General features: G+C 52.7%; 1 protein-coding gene across 2 annotated transcripts in view; it reads left to right on the top strand.

The window, feature by feature from the left end:
• KCNK9 (potassium two pore domain channel subfamily K member 9) overlaps window positions 1-17,241 on the top strand; it is a 105,017-nt gene that overhangs the window by 68,746 nt on the left and 19,030 nt on the right. The gene's annotated exons all lie outside the window — the stretch shown is intronic.

The following is a 17,241-nucleotide window of genomic DNA, read 5'->3' as shown; positions in this document are numbered from 1 at the left end:
AGAGAGGGCCAAGAAGCTCGAATCTGTGGGGACTGGTCCTTGGGGACCTCATAGGCTTCCTTCTGAACTGCAGGACCCCTGGCACTCCCACTTTCCCTCTCACAGGCCTAGAAATGTGTACCAAACCCCAGTGCATGATACAGCTGCCGCTCTCACAAGCCAGCTTGTTGTGTGATGTGGTGTCATCATCCTGCTCTCACGGGGCTGATTCAGTGGGTTAGGGTTAGGGCCAGGGCCTGGACTCTTCATTTTGACCAGCACCTGACAGATTCCCATGAAGGATCTATAGCCATGCTTTGAGAAACCCTGACCTGGGAGAGTGGTTGGGGGGCATCAAAAGTAAAGGGACATGGGATTTTGCAGAAAGACACATAGGGCCACCTGGGGCTGGCTTGGGAGAGAAGACAGTCACCACTGAGGCTGGCAGGGACACCCTTCCCTTTGACAGATGAGAAACCAGAGGCTCGGAGAGGCTGAGCGAGCTGCCCTCAGGTGGGCCAGAGCTCCCCGAGTGTCCCCTTCATCCCGTTTGAAAAAGGTTGGAGGGACCTTCATGCTATGCTGCCACCCCAGCTTTGTGCATGGATCCTCCTAGGAGGAGTGGTGTTCTGGGGGACAGGTTTTGATCGGAAGAGCCATGGGGTCAAGGGAAGGGACTCAGCTTCTACTAACATCTATGGACAGCTTCCTACAGCTTGGTATTGTGATTTCATTTAATATCCACCATGGCGCTCTCAGGAAGATGGTCACCAGTGAGGGCTCTGAGTGTAAAGGCAGTGATGCCTATATGCCTGGCACAGCTCAACAGAGTTCAGTGCTTTGCCAGCTGGCCCAGTGTGGCACCCTCACAGCTATATCACATGGCAGGACAATCTGTGACAGGGGAAACTGAGTCCCCAGTGGAGACAGTGTCCCTGCTGTAATGTGACCTTAGGGCTGGACTCTGAGTCCAGTGCTCCTCCCAGGTGGTCCGTCGAAGGCCAACTTCCCTGGGCCAGGCTCCTCGGGCCAGCATCAGGTGGCCACAGACAAGCACTATGCAGCTAGGCAGGGACTGCCCCTGTAGCACCCGTGCAGCTGAGCCACTCTGCGCTTTCTTCCTGGGGCAGAGGCCTCGGGCAGGGGTAGAGCAGAGTGTGTGGCCCTGAGAGCAGCCACCTGCTCAGCTCTGGGATGGGGTAGCCCTCTCCCTCCAGCTCCCTGGGCCCAGGCTGTCTCCCAGCCCTGCACAAGCAGCTCCTGGACACCCAACCACTAACAAGACAGATGCGGGGCTGCTCTCACGCCCCGAGGTCCATTCCTCATCCTCAGACAGCCGGGCAGCCACTTTAATTAAAAGGGCTCCATGGCTCTGGAGAGATGAATCGGGGCCAGCTCCTGTTTGTAAACGCATCCTCCCACAGGGCTGGAGGTGCCTGGGCCGGTTCTCCACTTCCTCAGAGCTGGGTGGGTGGGCCCCCCTCCCCTTCTCTCTGGGTGCTGAGCCCGGGGCCAGGTTTCCCATTTACAGCCTGATGCTGGTCAGGGGGCTCAGCCTGTGAGCCCCAGGTGAGTGGCTGCCTCGCTGTGCCTGTTTCTCCTCTGCCGACTGAGGATACCAAAGGCCTTCCCCAGAGCTTTTCTCCCCAAGCCCCGCTACACCCTCATGATCGCTGTGCCCTCTGACGACGAGGCAGCTGATTTAAAGCTGTCTTGGGCTCCCCTGAGCTGACGGTGATGCCTGAAATGTTAGCATCAAGTTGTCACTGTTATCATTTTTATCATCGTGGTCCTGACTCTCCAGCACCCACCACAGTGCCTGGCCCATGGTAGGTGCTCAGTCATGATCTGTTGAGATAAGGTGCCTGTATGTGCCAGGCAATGCCAGACACCATTTCACCCACCCAGACATGAGGGGAGGAGCTGCCCCCGCCACCCAGGACTGTCACCCTTGTTCCTGTGGAGGCAGGTATACACCCTGGGAGAGTCTCAAGCCACAGGACCCTGGTGTCAGAGCCCTCAGCTGTGTTGTCTACTTTGACATTCCCACTTTCCTCTTTGAAGGCTGCTGTCCTCCTTCTGGCCCTGGTCCCCTCCGCTGGCCCTTTGGGGCAGGGCTAGGCTTCCCTCAGGGGACAGTGAGCAGTGCTGCTGTGTCATATGTAGAAAATCTGACTCTGTCCTAGCAACAAGGTGGCCTGGGTGACGGGTTAGGGATGGAGTTCTGGGTTTGCATCCACCTTTTGCCAAGTCACCAGGTGGCGGACACCCTGGCCTCCGTTTTCTTGTTTATGATATGGGATAGTACCTGTTACTCTGTTTAGAACAGTGCCTGGCACCCTAACATTTGTTGTACACTTCTGTTTGTTCATTTATCTATTTAACAATTTTTGATGAGGAGCTACTATGTACCAGGCAACGGAGCTGTGCATGGCAGTAAAACAGGCTCTAGAATGTTCTCAGACAGGACTGCCTGCTCACCTTACCCTTCAGGGGTCCTCATGCAGCAGGGGAACGACCCAGACAGCGATCCATGAGAATCCACTGACACTGGCCCTAGACATCTCGCACCACACCTGTGGAGGTGGCTGTCCCTGCCCACTGATCACTCAGGCAACACCCTTTAGATGATGCCCCAGAAGCTCTTTGTAAAACACCCAAGGAGGGGCCTTGTCCCCTCACAGAGGCTCTCAGGGCAGGCCTCGGCTGATGGCTATTGTCTTCCTCCTGCTCCCCTTCACCCAATGATTCCCCTTCCCCCCACTTTCAATCAAGGGCGAATGATCTCGGGAGGAGGCACTGGTGCGAGCCTCCCATGTCCAGCTGTTTGGGGGATGGTTACTTACTAAGTGCCAGGCCTGGCCCTGGGGACCTGGAGACAAACTGGGGTCTGAGCCATCCTCAATGCTCTGGGCAGGACAGTCCATCCCAGCAGGGCAGAGCGGGCCCTGCCCTCATGGAGAATCCAGGCAGCTTCCATAAAAGGGCTCCTGAAGAGGTGAGCGGCTGGGGGCATCTCGGGATGTGCCATCCTGCAGCGCCAGCACTGGCAGACTGGTGGATTGAAGGCAGTGGGGGCTTCAGGAAAGGTGGATCTGGAGGACAGACAAGAAGCTAGGGAGGCCATGGGGCACCACGGCCCATCCACAGGCGCATCTGTATGCCTGCCTTTCCCAGGAGGGTTAGGTCAGGCCTCCCTGAGCCGTATTCCCTCAAGCCAGTAACTGGAGCTGCTTGTCGGCTGCCCCCTTAGGTGGGCACATGATCTCTTCATCAGGGAATCACCTTCCCCGTGACTGGCACTTACCTGGTCCCTGAAGCCATTTCAACTTGAGACCCAACAACCTAAGGAAACCAAGTAGTAGGGGCTCCTTGACTCAGCCCCATGAGTCCGCTGTGCTAAGCTCTCCCAGCCCTGGGTTGAGGGACATGGGAGTGAACCAGCAAGTGAGATGTGGCGTGTCAGGAGTACTGCTGGTATATATAAGGCCTGTGTGTGGCAGGCACAAATGCCCTGGGGCAGAGCAGAAGAAACAAGAAGCGGATGCCTGTGACAAGCTCGATGCCAATAGTTAAAGGGCTTCTAGGGAACCAAAGGGCAGATTCAAAGGCTGCAGGCTCCAGGGAGAGGCCCCTGCCTTTAGGGAGGCCATGCCCTTTGCTTTGTGTGTGTCGTCATCTTCACGCTCACTGCAGGCCTTGGGGTGGTGGTGGTTGTCTGGGATGGGAGACCAGGACACAAGGTACTGAGGCTGCACAGACCGAGAGCAGCTGGGCTGAGCTGGTGAGCCTCGCAGCCTGGGTTTTTCCACTCTGCTCTGCAGACTTGGAGACACCTCAGGTTGCTGTTATGTAAGGGAGGGCCTGGGAGAGCTGGGGCTCTGGGCTGCGTATGTACGTGTCACCGAGTGTGCCTGTTGAGTGTATACATGTGTCTGCGTGTGTGTGTGCCTGCAGCATGTTTGGAAGGAGGTCAGTACAGTAGTTGTGCAGCAATCCAAGATTGCCACCTATTAGTCGTGTGTCCTCGGGCAAGGGACTTGGCTGAAATCATTTAATCCTTACAGCTCCAGGAGGTCCTGATTGTCATTGTTTGGCCAACTAGGAGACTGAGTGACTATGTGCCAGGCAGCTTTCTAGGCCTTTTACAAGTGTTCGCATTTATTGCATGTTTACTATAATTAGGTAAGGAGTGAGGAAGGCTTTCAAGTCTTCAGGTTAATATTACTTCTATTCCACCCCAGGCAAATGCCTCAGGCCAGATGTGTGTGTGAGCATGTCTGTATGTGAGCATGTCATATGTATTTATATTCGTGTATGTGAGCATGTCTGTCTCTGTATACATGTGTGTCTGATACATGTGTATCTGTTTATATGAGTGCCTGTGTGTATGTACCTGTCTGCATCTGTGTCTCTGCATGTGTCCACATGTGCACATGGCCTGTCAGTGTCACACGGCAGGCTGCACCCTGCCAGATCGCCCCCCTGCTACTCGTGTCCCTGAGCCCTAGTTTTCTCACCTGTTTCATGGACACGACTGTACCAAACTGAGAGGTTCTTCTCGCATTTCGTTGAACAATAAGCAGGGTGGGCCTGTCTGTACGTCTTTGCTCTCCAAGTTCAACTTCTGTGCTGGTACAGAATCATCTTAAATACATGTTATGAGCTAGGTGCATAGCAGATGTACCCCCAAATGCCACTGGCTTCATGCATCACGGGTCACTTCTTCTCTTGCATCACAGCCACTGTTTCTCAGCAGGGGCTCTGCTCTAGGTCACTCAGAACCCAGGCTCCTAACAGCTGGAGGCGCCATCCCACCTTAGGTTCTGAGGCTTCTATGTTTAGGGAGGGAGCAGGGGGAATGGGGAGCAGGGAGAGAGAAGCAGAGGCAGAGACAGGGAGGGTCAGAGAGAAAATCATATGGCAGGTTTTAGTGGGCCAGGCCTGGAACCCTGCTGGCCAGCACTGAGTCACACAGCCATGTCTACTTGCAAGGGACTCTGGCCCAGCTGTGTGCCCAGGAGCACGAAGAGGTCACATATGTGGGTGGACACTGACGGTCTCTGCTAGAACCCACCTGCTTCTGTTGCTTCCTGACAAAATGCGCATCCTTCCACGCAGGAGGCCCTGGTGGAAGTCAGTTTGCTGCCATCAGACTCTAGCGTGGGCTGACTCTGTTGTCAGCGTGCACTGAGTTCAGTGTTAACAGTGAAAACGTGCTAGGAACAAGGACTGGGGCACCCCACAGATCTTACCTGCTCTTGCTTTTTTGAGGCCTTTTTTTTTGCATGATGTGGGGTCTGTGGTGACTCGTGTCAATGAAACACTTGCTAGAAATGCAGAGGCCCCACCCCCCACCTCCCATGCAGAATGGGCATTGCAGCAAATCCCAGGCGATCCCATTATTAGGAAGCAATGCTTTAGACATCACACATGCAACACGTCTTACCTTCATTTCCGCTGTCAGACCTCCCAGGAGGCATCGGGTTTTGTGGTTCTCACCTGGTCTGATTTGACCGGAACTTACAGCTCCCAGTAACTCGGCATTCAAAGCTCTTGTTCTTTTGACCTGTAGATCCTTCCAGGGTGAACTCTGCCTGTTCCCTCTCAGACCCTGCAATAAGGTGAATTAGCCCTAAATGAGAATCCAGCAGAAACAAAGCAGGAATTAAAGTTTGATTTGATTTCACTTTTTTAAAACAAAATGTATCAATTATTACTTACAGATAGTATTAGGGCCTAGCTTGATTTTCAGTTCTTCTATCACAGACTTTTCAAAAGTCAGCCACATTTTATATATTTTTTCCCCTCTGTACTTTGTTTTTTTAAATTTAGGCTTGTTTCCCCACATTTTCTTGTAGTATTTCTAAAAATTTTTTTGGAGTGGGAGAGGAATTATTTAGTGGTGGGAAGGAAGAGTAGAACGGAAGGGAGTGAGGAGAATTTTGCTGGAAAGGGATGGAGGCGGCCAGCAGGAAAATGCAGGTTTCTTTCGAGTGCCTGACCAGGTGTGGGCACCCGGCCTGCAGCCAGGGCCAGGCTCTGAGTGCAGAGGCGGAAGATCACATCAGGCTGGCTTGGGGACTTACAAAGGCAACATGCTTTGCGCAGGGCTAGGGGGAGTTTTCTTACCCATGCCACAGAAAGAATACCACTGACCCTGCAAAGGGTATCCCCTTCCCCAGAACCAGTGGGTTGAGGAAGGGGAGAAATATTTTAGCGCAGTCCCTGGCTCAGCACCAGCCTGCAATATCTGGTGGTCGTTATTGTTACCGTTATTTATCTTTTGTCAATGCTAAAAGGCCATTGATGGATGCCAGCTTCTAAGATTCATCACATGACATCTCATCTATGAGAAAGATAGATTAGCGACTTTTCCCAGATGATTTCTGGATTCTGGACGCAGTCACCGGAAATCGTGGGCGGCCGACCCGCACCCACGGCCGTGTCCCTGCAGTCGCCCAAGCGACCGCCAGAGGGCGCCATTGCCTCTCCGGTGGCCGGCGCTGCGCAGGGCGCCTTTTGCAGGGAGCGGAGCCCCTGAGGCAGAGGCTCTCTGTCCTTGTGGCCCATTCGGCTCTTTCCTGGCAACACTTTCTAGGAGCCTCTTTCAAAAGCTGACTCGCTTGGGGGATGGATGACCTCCAGCCTCTTGCAAGAGTGTGATTGCAGGCTTCTGTATTTCCCAGCCTTCGATATTTTGGGGACTGAGAAGAGGTGTGCCTGGACCCCGGCCTTCTCCACCCACTCTGCTGTCAGCCTCCTGCTCAGGACACACGCTGTGCAGTGCGCTTGTGTGGCTCTTTCATAGCGGAAGGCCTTCTAGGCAGCTGTCTTCCCCTCTGTGTCCCTGGGCAGGCCCAAGGCCCCGGACCTGAGAAGTTCACCTACACCTTCTCCGAGCTGCCACCCCAAAGCCACTCCAAGGGCCTTCCATTGGCAGATACGGTGCAGGCTCGGGCTGGTGTCTGCAGCCTGTGCCTGGAGGCTGGAGTGGGTGGAAGGGTAGGTGGCTAAGTGGGACGATCGAGCCTGGAGCCTTGGGTGGTGCTGCTGTTTGGTTCTAAGATTGGGGGCTGGCCTAAGCCTGCATCCTCCGAGAGAGAGAGGCCCCAGGGAGGGGCGGTGGTGGCAGCGCCCAGGATTCTACAGAGCGTTTCCAGGCCCGTAGCAAGCCCCTGCGAGCAGACCCTTTCTTTCCAGCACCCACAAAGCCTCGCCGCCACCACTTCCTTATCCTCTGAGGCTCAGCTTAAGAGTTTTAAAGCTTAGAAGCATTAAAAATAATGCTTTTTCAAAATTGAGGTAAAATTCACGTGGCAAAATTCCCCCTTTCAAAGACAGTGCAGTGTTATACGACCACTGGAACTGAGTTCCAAGCCATTTTCATTACCCCCAAAAGAAACCCCTTACCCTTTCACGGCCCCTCCCTACCACACCACCTCCCCCTGCAACCCCTAGGCAACCACTAACCTGCTTTCTGTCCCCATAGGCGTCCCTGTTCTGGTGTTTGTGGACTCCTACAATACTTGTTATTTCATGACTGGCTTCCGTCACTCAAGGTTATGGACTGAACTGTGTCCCCCCGAAATTCACACCTTGAAGCCCTAACTTTCAACCTGACTGGTTTTGGAGATGGGGCCTTTAGGAGAGGTAATTGAGGTTAAATGGGGTCATATGAGTGAAGCCCTAATCCAGCAGGTTTAGGATTCCTAAGAAGAGGAAGGGATACGGGGACACCGTCTCTCTGTGTACCATCTGGGGACAAAGCCTGGGAGAGCCCCCACCAGAAACCTCATCTGCCCCCCTTTCATTGTGGAGTTCTAGCCTCCAGAACTGTGGAGAAATCAGTGTCCCTTGCTGAAGCTGCCCAGCGCTGTGGTATAACATTTTCTTATGGCAGCCCAGCCCGAGCTGACTAAGGTTCATCTGCACTGTAACGCCCATCAGGACTGCATCTCTCTTTAAGGCTGAACACGTTCCGTCATACACATGGACCACATTTGTTTAGGTGTCCATCGACAGATGTTTGGACTATTGTGAAGCTAGGCTGTGAACACGTGGGTACAAGTATTTGTTTAGGTTTTAGTGACACACCTAGGTGTGAAGTTGCTAAAAATGCTTTAAGAACGGATTTCTTTGGTGTTTGGGTATGAGCCAGGAATGGAGGACATCTCGGGGTGCACCATGTAGGCCTTCCTGCCCTCCCCAGGGGTGCCCCCGCCAGGCATCGAGGCCCCGGCCAGCAGAGGGTGTTTCCTGATGCCACCTGGTGAGGTCGCTGTGGGGACTAAAGGAGAAGCACATGTAACCATGACAGCTGATGTGCACCGAGGCTCAGCCTCCCAATCCATAGAATGGGGATGAAGACTCTTCATTTAATCTTGGCTGTGTCCTCATAATGAGAAGGGACAAGGGCCCATGGGAGGTGAAGCCGCAGAGCTGGAAAGTGGCTGACTACAGTCGGAGCCAGGCTGGCCGAGGCCACTGCGGGAGGTGCTGGGTCAGTGATAACCATGGGTCAACCAGGGACGAGATGTCCATCCAGTGCAACCCTGGGCCAGGCACCGGGGCTCCCTCAGGCTGCTGGCCTTCCTCAGGAAGGGGCCCTAGGGCTCTCCCAAGGGGGCCTCACCCAAGGCCCTACATGGAGCAGAGGAAGAGAAAGGCCTTCATAAATGTTGTTGGAAATTTGTGCTTTGCAAGCTCATGTTTTAGAAATATATATTTAGTCCATTTCCCCCCTTAAGGCATCAAATGAAGGGAAACCAAAAGGGAACTGAAGTTCTTTTTGAGAATTAATAACAAATCATATGAGGAAATTGGTTTCATTAAATAAAACACCAAATCTGCCAGATTTTCCTTTAGGGAACACAGGGTGCCAAGCCTGAGAATAAGCCAGTTGCCAGGGCTCTGAGGGCAGCTCAGGGTCGGGGCCTTGGAATCCTGGGGCATGGGTGGATGTGGAAGACGAGGGGGCCATGCCCTGCGTGAACAGCATGAGCAAGGGCCTCAGTATTCCCATCTGTGGGAGGGGCCAGGGCCTGGGGCTCAAGTTCTCCATGGTGATTGTGGGAAGGGGCCTTAGATTACCCAGAACTACCATGTTTGCCAGGGTGGGGGCTCCTCGTCTCTCTGTGCAGGGCAGGGCTGACCTCAGCCCAGTGTGGGAGGTGCTTCTATGTCACCTTTATTTGTGCATCTGTGAAATGGAGCCAACTGATGGTTCTTGTCCCAGGCAGCCTCGCCACGAGAGAGGGAAGGCAAAGAAAATGGGGAGCCGTGCGTTCTGTGGGTCTTACCCCAACTCGCCTCACTCTCCTGCTGCCCTCCTCCCCCACAACCCCAGGTCTCTTCCGTTCTCGCTCTTCCTTATTCACCATTTCTGGAGCATGTGTGGCCTCCGTTTGAGACAGATGGTCTGTTTCATCTTATTTTGTTTGGCCTGTGCCATGTTTTCAAATGTTTAATTGGACACTAATTAGATACCACATTTAAAAAATCCATATTTTCAGCTTCTCTTTAAAACTCAGAATTGAGTCACCCTGGCCCAGCATCCTGGGGCCAGGACGGGAGCGGCTGCTCTTTGAGAGGCCCTGGCCTGCCAGCTGGCCATTGCCTGCTCAGCCCTGTCACCTTCCAGCCCCTCTCCCCAGGACATATATATCAGCAGTAGCTTCCAAGAGAAAGTTGGAAGCAAGAGACACAGGGGAGTGTGAATTGCAAAGTGCTTTGTTGAAAAAACTGTTGTGGGTTATTTGTAGTCTTGCTAGGGTATTAGGATGTGTACTCTGGGTTGGGTGTTAATCACCTACAATGAAACCCTGGCTAAAGCCAACACATTTACAGCGGGGACAGAATGAACTGCCTGTGAGCTGGGCTGACTCCAGGTAGGACAGGTTTAGATGCAGCGTGAAACATCCCTGTACAGCTTCCCATCTCTGAGATCGGGGACGGGATGTTATCTTCTGAGGCTGAGTTCATCCTCCTGGTGGTGAAATGACTGCAGGCGCTCCGGACCTCACCCTCACGTCTGGCAGGAAAAAGCAGATGCCTTTGAGTCACCCGTCAAGCCCCAAACCCTGAGGCTTTTGCTGAAACCATCAGACTGCCTGCAAACTACCATTCCCTTCTTGGACCGAACAGGAGACCAAGCCTGCGTGTAGTACCCAGTAGAGATTGGGGTTGTGTTATGTTGCAAGAGCCTTTGACACACCAGCACAGATATCCCTTATCCATGAAAGAACGAGTTGGGAAAAGCGTTGTCGAGTGGATGTAAAGTGCCATGCCACTGGAGGAGGCTCCATATTGCCTTTGCCAGAAGGGAAAGTTAAGTCTTAGAGGATCTAAGGTGTCTTGTCCAAGGTCATGGTTAGCAGGTAGGAGATGGAGCCAGACCCAGACTTTGGGACCCATTGATTCTTGCCTACCCTACATGTGACCCATGCATCACTTTGCTTTTGCTGTTTGCAGATGCCTGGGTTTAAATCACGCTGAGCTCATTTGGGGGCCTGAGCGGGGCCGATGCTCGTGGGAGGATGAGTGGGATGCTTGCCGCAGACTTCTGTGGGAGCCAGCCAGGAAGCCCAAGGGCAGCTCACCTCTCCAGCCTGCTCCTCCTCCAACCTACCCCGAGTCATTCTTTAATGGAATTTGTGGCTGTTTTAATTCCTACCAGCACAAATCTTTGCATGTCCTTTATATTTTATTCTCTTTCAGCGGGAAGTTTCTCAGTGCCTAAATACTTGTATGGCCATCTCCTTCCAGTGCTGGGCAGTCTGTCCCGGGGAGCTGTGGGCTGGGGGAGACAGCCATGGGCACCCCCTCACCCTCAGGACAGCCGCCCCAGCTCCTGGAACAGCCAGGCTCCCTGGGAGACTGGGGTTGCAGTGACAGAAGAGAAAGAGGCCCAGGGAGGGATGTGACCATCCACAGTCCCTACAAGGGCACGGTTAGGGCTCAAACCTGGGCTGGCCTGACACCAGGAGCTAAGCTCCTGCACTCCACCCCACTGTGGTAGGAATTCAAAGCTCAGCTTGATGGGTTCTGGTGAAGGGATCAGGTAAGTGGGGTAATGGCCTGGGCATTCCCAAGTGGAAAGAAGAGGGGTAGTAATGCTGCAGAGGCAGGAAGGTAAAGGCCCTGTTCTACCTACCTCTCTCCTGAATAAGCTCCACAGTGGAGGGCAGGGGTTTTACCCTTTAAGTCTGTGAAAGTCACTCATGGTCAGGTGTGGATGTACCTAGATTGCTGGAGGGGACATGGGGAGCCACAGACAGCTCTTGAGCGCTGAAGTGCAGGAGTGAGGCTGGTCTGCAGTCCACTTGGCCCAGGCTGCCCTATTTGCCTTTCTCCAGTGGAGACAGCCCACTGGATACTTTGAGTATCTAATTAAAATATGGAGCTCAGAATAGGTGCCTCTTATGGTCTACTCTACATGTATATAGTATGCATCTTGCGCTACTATGTCCCATGTGCTTAGAGTGTCTTTAAGTGAAATATGCTGTTCAGAACAGGAGAAGTTGGGAAGCTTCTGGTACCTGGTGGCCGCCACAGCTTCTGGGAAATCTCGCAGAGCCAGTAGGGAGTGACAGGCATCTTGAAGTGAGTGCTGCCTTCCAGCCACAGCTGGTGGTTTGGGGAGCTCCAGACCCAGTAGAAATGATTAGTTTTATGATCTTTCTCCTCTGCCTGTCTCCTCTCTGGGAAGATGGAGCCTATTCATTTTTTTCTTTTTTCTGTGTTGTTAGCCAGCTGCAGCAGAGAGATGAAGGCTGCTTCTCTGCAAAGCCTCTCCCAGGACAGATCAAAGAGACCCACTAAGTATATTAAAGAGGCCATGAAAATCAGGCTGGGCGATGCCGTGTCTTCGGCAAAGCTGCCCCCAGCCACCTTGGGCCCTGGGCTTAGGGATTGGCTGGGACTTCCAGGCAGGCCTGGGAAGATGGAAGTCGATTGCACAGCAAGGTGACTGGGGACACCACGTGCTGCCTTCTCCTCCATGCTGGGCCCTGGGATCTGCACAGCTGAGTCAGTGGGCTCTGCTCTCCTCGGGAGCTCATGGCTGTGACTCCCCAGCAGGGCCGTGAGGAGTGCAGCCTGTGGGTGCTGTCCTGGGAGCCGCCAGCCTTCCACCAGGGTCTGGGGCTGGAAGAGGCACCTAGGAACCAGCTGAGAAGGCCCTGTGGCAGCAGGCAGGCTGTCAGTCCCCCTGGGCCCGGACATCGTTGGCTGCGGATCCATATGGGCACTTCAGGGCTGGAAGACCTGACCCCCAGGGCTGCGCACCAGCCTGAGGTGGGGCTCAGTTCAGAGGCTGCAGGGCCCAGCTCTCGGTGAGGGACCCATGAATTTGGTTACTTCTGGGTGGGGCCCGGTGAGGGGCTGATTCTCATTCCTCTCTGATGCACGTCCTCTGCCCCGTTTCACAGATGAGGAAGCAGAGGGGTCCTTCCAGAGTGCTCAGGAGTCATAGTGCACAGCGCAGAGTCAGCTTTTCTAAGTGGGCTTTGTCATTTTTACAATGACTGTCCCCTTTCCAGATCTGTCGGGCAGGAACCCCATCACCAGCCTGCCCTGTGGAGTTGGGCATCACCGGCCCCCGGGTGTCAGTGGCCTCTGACTGTGGAGGTGGGTCAGGTGAACTGGAGGTTCTCTTTCAGTACTGGCTTCACTTAGCAGGTGACCTAGGATGCTCCAGACCCCTAGGTGGGGCGCCACTTAAGGAGTTGGTTCCGTGTGCTGGGACGTGGGGCTGGGCTGAGCTGGGGGTCTTCCTGAATCTCCTTCACTACTCACATCTACCTACCCTACCTGGTCCTGTTCACTGCCACCTCTCGGCAAAGCTGAGCAGGCCATGGAAGGACAGGTGGGTGGGTAGAGCAGGACCCTGGAGCCTGAAGCACTGAGTGATGCGGGGGGCCAGCCGGGCTGAGGAAGCTGGGACAGGCACTCGACCGGAACTGACTGTAAGCCCCTCCAGGGTCCCTGAACTGTGCCGGCATCCTGGAGTCTTGGGAAGGGGATGGTGTCAAGGATGCTGCTGCTGCGCGAGCAGTGCTGGAGGCTGGATTTCAGGCTGTCAGTGCTGTCTCTGTCACCAGCGCCACTGTGGTTAACCTCACACCCAGAGGCCTGCCTCCTGGCCATCCGGACCAGTACCAGGTCCCAAAGGCAGGCATGTCTCGAACTCCGCATCCCCTTAGACATCAGCAAAACAGGCGGTGAAGCTCTGGAGATGAGCAGTGTGGGCTGGCTGTGTCCCTTGTGTGCAGGGGCTTTGTACCCTGTGTGTGGCCTTTGCATTCCTCAGTTGGTGGGACTCTGGCTTGGGGCTCTGGCTTAGGGCCCTGCTGTTGGCTGGGTGCCTGTAGGGGGTGCCAGGCATTGGGTTGGGTAAGGATGATGTGGTCTCTTGCAGGGCAGCTGTGAGTTGATCCAATCTCCCTCCTGTAGCCTCATCTTCCACATCTGTAAAGTGGTTCGGGTGACTGAGGCTGCTTGGCTGGACCTCGCCCGCAGGCTGCGGCGCCGCTCTGGGAGTCCTGGTTTCGTTATCTCTACCTTTGGTGCTGTATGTGTGCCTCCTGAATTTTGTGCACATCCATTTCAGAAGTCTTGTTGCCAAAGGGACGAGTGATCCCTTTATGACGAGGGAAGGGTGGCCAGCGGTAGGTGGGACTTCTGAGGTTCTGCCACCTCTGTGGTCCTCAGATGGAGAAGGTCACCCCTTGTAGTGCCTGGTGGGTGTGGGGTATTATAGGAGCCTGGAGTCCTAGGGGGAAAATCCATATGGGCATGTGTGGTTCCTGAACTCACAGGTGGGGTGGGAGGTGACCAGGACCAGAGCCCAGGGGTCACTTGTGGCCTTTCTACATCCATGTCCCAGCCTCTATCTGCACCTGCTCGTGTTGGGTACAGGCTGGCTGGAGCCCCTTGGGAGATTTGCAGGAATCCCCTGTGCCAAGAGCAGGTCCCAGGGCACAGTCAAGTCTCTGGAGTTGTCTGAACGGGTAACATATGAGTTGATGAATGAATACGTCTTCTGACCCCCGGGCGGCAGGTATTGGGATATGTTCATTTGCAGATGGGAACAAATAGTCTTTCAAGACTTGAGTTGTCACACAGGTGCTGGGGGAATGTATTAGATTTGTACCTCATTCTCCCCTTAGGAAGAGCTTAGAGGCCTTCTTCTGTCATGTATCCAGCATACATGCATTTTCTATGTTCTTTATTGTATCTTCTACATATAACCTGTAGACATGGTGCGTGCTACTAAAACGTACATGTGTGCAGTCGGCAGCATACACATAGGTGTGGCACATACACAGCCTGTGTCATGTGTGTTCTATAGGCACACACGCTGCATAGACAATATTTGCTGGTGAATATGGGTGTGCTGTAGTTATATGAGCCTCTTGGTCTAATCTATCTGTATATACTGTCACATGTGCTGTTATTCTACACATTAGGTTCTAAGTATACACTGTGTGTATTCTGTATGAAGTCTTCATGGATGCCGTGTATGTGTGTTCTATACAGGTATTTGGGAACATCTGACATGTGGACTTAATATTTGCAGACCTGTTTGTACACAGTACCTGCAGTGTTCTATCATAAACAGATTTGTGAAACAGACCCAGGAGAGAACAGAGGGGATAACAGGGTCTCTGCAGGAAATACAGCTCTCACACTGAATGATTAATAAACGGGCTATTGATAAATTCCTCTTGAACACATAGGCAGGGTTGGGGGGCAGCAATGAGGGGTATGTGGAACACCAGTGGAGAGCTATTAACACACCAAGGGTGCAGTTCCTGGAACTTGTAGAGAGTAGCTGCCGTGAGCCTGCTGGCAGATGCAGCTAATTGCCGAAGTCCTCTTCTTCCCTTCCTCTGACCTACTGGGACCGTCCATTGGATGGACCCAACTGGAAACCAGAGGGCAAAGGGACACTTGCTGTAGCTCCCACGGTAGAGAGCAGGCTGTGGCTGGCAACACCTGAACAGGACTGGGGAGGATACCCTGCACTGCCTTTTTCCTGGAAGGCCTTGTCTCTCACTTTAGAGGGAATGGTCCTGTTCCCCAGACCACTGGGCCCCCAGGAAATGTGTTAATGTGGAAGACCCCCGAACCTCAGTGCTGTTCATCTCCCATACTCTCTCATGCGTGTATCTTACCAAGGGATGTCATCGATGTAGTGGACCAGTGAGAAACACGTGGGGTGTCAATGATCAAGTGTTTTCATGCTCTAGTAAGACAGCAGGAGAATTGACATAAGCCTAAGACAGGACATACCAGTGTACTGCTGTCCAAGCCCTGCCAAGGCAAACTGCTTCTTATTTTTACTAGCAGGAACAGAAGTCAGGGTGGGGGACTGTGGCACCTGGTATGCAGTTTTTGACCCAGAAAATGCTGTGTTGACTTCTTCTAGTAAATATATCACATACGGAACATTTCCACTTATTAAGTTTCCAACAACCTTCTGTTATTCTCCAGCATTCCAGCTGGCTTTTTTTGTATCAGCTCTACGGGTGAGCTATATGGAGATAGAGTAGGATTCCCACCCCTGCAATCTTTTACATTTACCCTACTTGTTTGCCAAGATGTGCCTTCTTTCCTGAAGACCTAACTTTCCATCTGGTGTCCTTCTCCCCAGACAGAGCAGCCTTCAGTAATCTTGTTGTACAGATATGCTGGTACTGAACTCTGTTGGTTTTGCTTAATTTGAAAATGTCTTTGGATGTGGAATTCCCAGTGAGCAGTCTTAGTTCTTTACAGCCGTGCTTCCACTGCTTCCTGGCCTCTGTTGCTTATGTTTAGAAGTAAGCAATATTATGTTGCTGTTTCCCTGTATGTTGTATAATTGTTTTTTTCTGGCTGCTTTCATTATTTTCTGACTTTAAGCAGCTCGACTCTGGCGTGTGGTTTTCTTTGTATTTGTCCTGCTTGGGGTTCACTGAGCTTCTTGAATCTATAAGTTTGTGTCTTTCATCAAATTTAGCTTTTTTTGAGATGAAGTCTTGCTCTGTCACCCAGGTTGGAGTGCAGTGGCGCAATCATGGCTCATTGCAACCTCTGTCTCCTGAGTTCAAGTGATTCTCCTTCCTCAGCCTCCTGTGTAGCTGGGACTACAAGGTACATGCCACCACACCTGGCTAATTTTTGTATTTTTAGTAGAGATGGGGTTTCACCATGTTGGCCAGGCTGGTCTCAAACTCCTGGCCTCAAGTGATCCCCCTGCCTTGGCCTCCCAAAGTGCTGGGATTACAGGTGTAAAGCACTGCGCCCGGCCTAAATTTGGCTACTTTTGGCCAATATTTCTTCTTTTTCTTGTCTCATTCTCTTTCCTTCTGGGACACCTTTTGATATTGCCCTGCAGCTCCCCCAAGGCTTTATTCCTCTCTGCTTTTCAGATTGGATAATTTCAATTGATATATATATTCTCTTTTTTTCAGCTTTTCTCTTTCCCCACCCTGTCCTTTCTGGCCTAACTTTGTCACATCATCTCTTCTTTCGTAAGGACTAAGGGGTGTCAGAGCTCAGTGCTAGCTGGGATTGAGGGCCAGAGAGGATGGGGAGAAGGCCTTCTGGAGGCAAATATGTGATGTTATTTCTCAAGTGAGAGTTTGGCCCATGGGGGTAGGTAGGTCATGGCACATATTCGCACCACCAGAGACAGGCAGACTGAGCTACAGGCAATGAAACCCTGATGAAGAAACATGAGCTAGAGCAGTCAGAGGCAGCTTCCTGCAAGAGGCAGTGGTAGAGGATCCTGGGGTCTGGTAGATCCCTACTGTGTATCAGACTCTGGGCTAGGAGCTGTCTGATCTCGGCAGATCCATACAATGCCACCAATCCCATGTAACAGATAAAGACACATGGGTTTGGAAAAGCTTATGGAACCCAAGGTAAAGAAGCAAGCTAAGTGACCATGAACATGTGACAGGGTTACGTCAGGGAAATCTGTCTCGATGGGCAGGATTTTGGATGTTGGAAGACCGGGTACATCCCTCAAAATTTCAGTCCAAATATTGTCCACGATCCAGGTTTTTATTCTGGGTAGTGTTAGTGCCACAGTTTGAACCTACTGAGTCCCTTGTTACTTCTGCTGTATTGGGAAGAGCCCATCCTGGTTCTGACGTTGTCACTGACCAGCTGGGTGACCCTGCAGCTGACTTCACCTATTCAACATCATTGCCTTCATTTTGAATGTGAGAAAATAAAGGCTTCACTTGGATTCCCTGCAGCAACCACGCAATG

This window comes from Chlorocebus sabaeus, chromosome 8, assembly GCF_047675955.1.
Source record: "Chlorocebus sabaeus isolate Y175 chromosome 8, mChlSab1.0.hap1, whole genome shotgun sequence".
NCBI classification, from domain to species: Eukaryota; Metazoa; Chordata; class Mammalia; order Primates; family Cercopithecidae; genus Chlorocebus; species Chlorocebus sabaeus.
The sequence above is the reverse complement of the archived record's forward strand: the minus strand, read 5'-3'. Positions and strand labels throughout refer to the sequence as shown.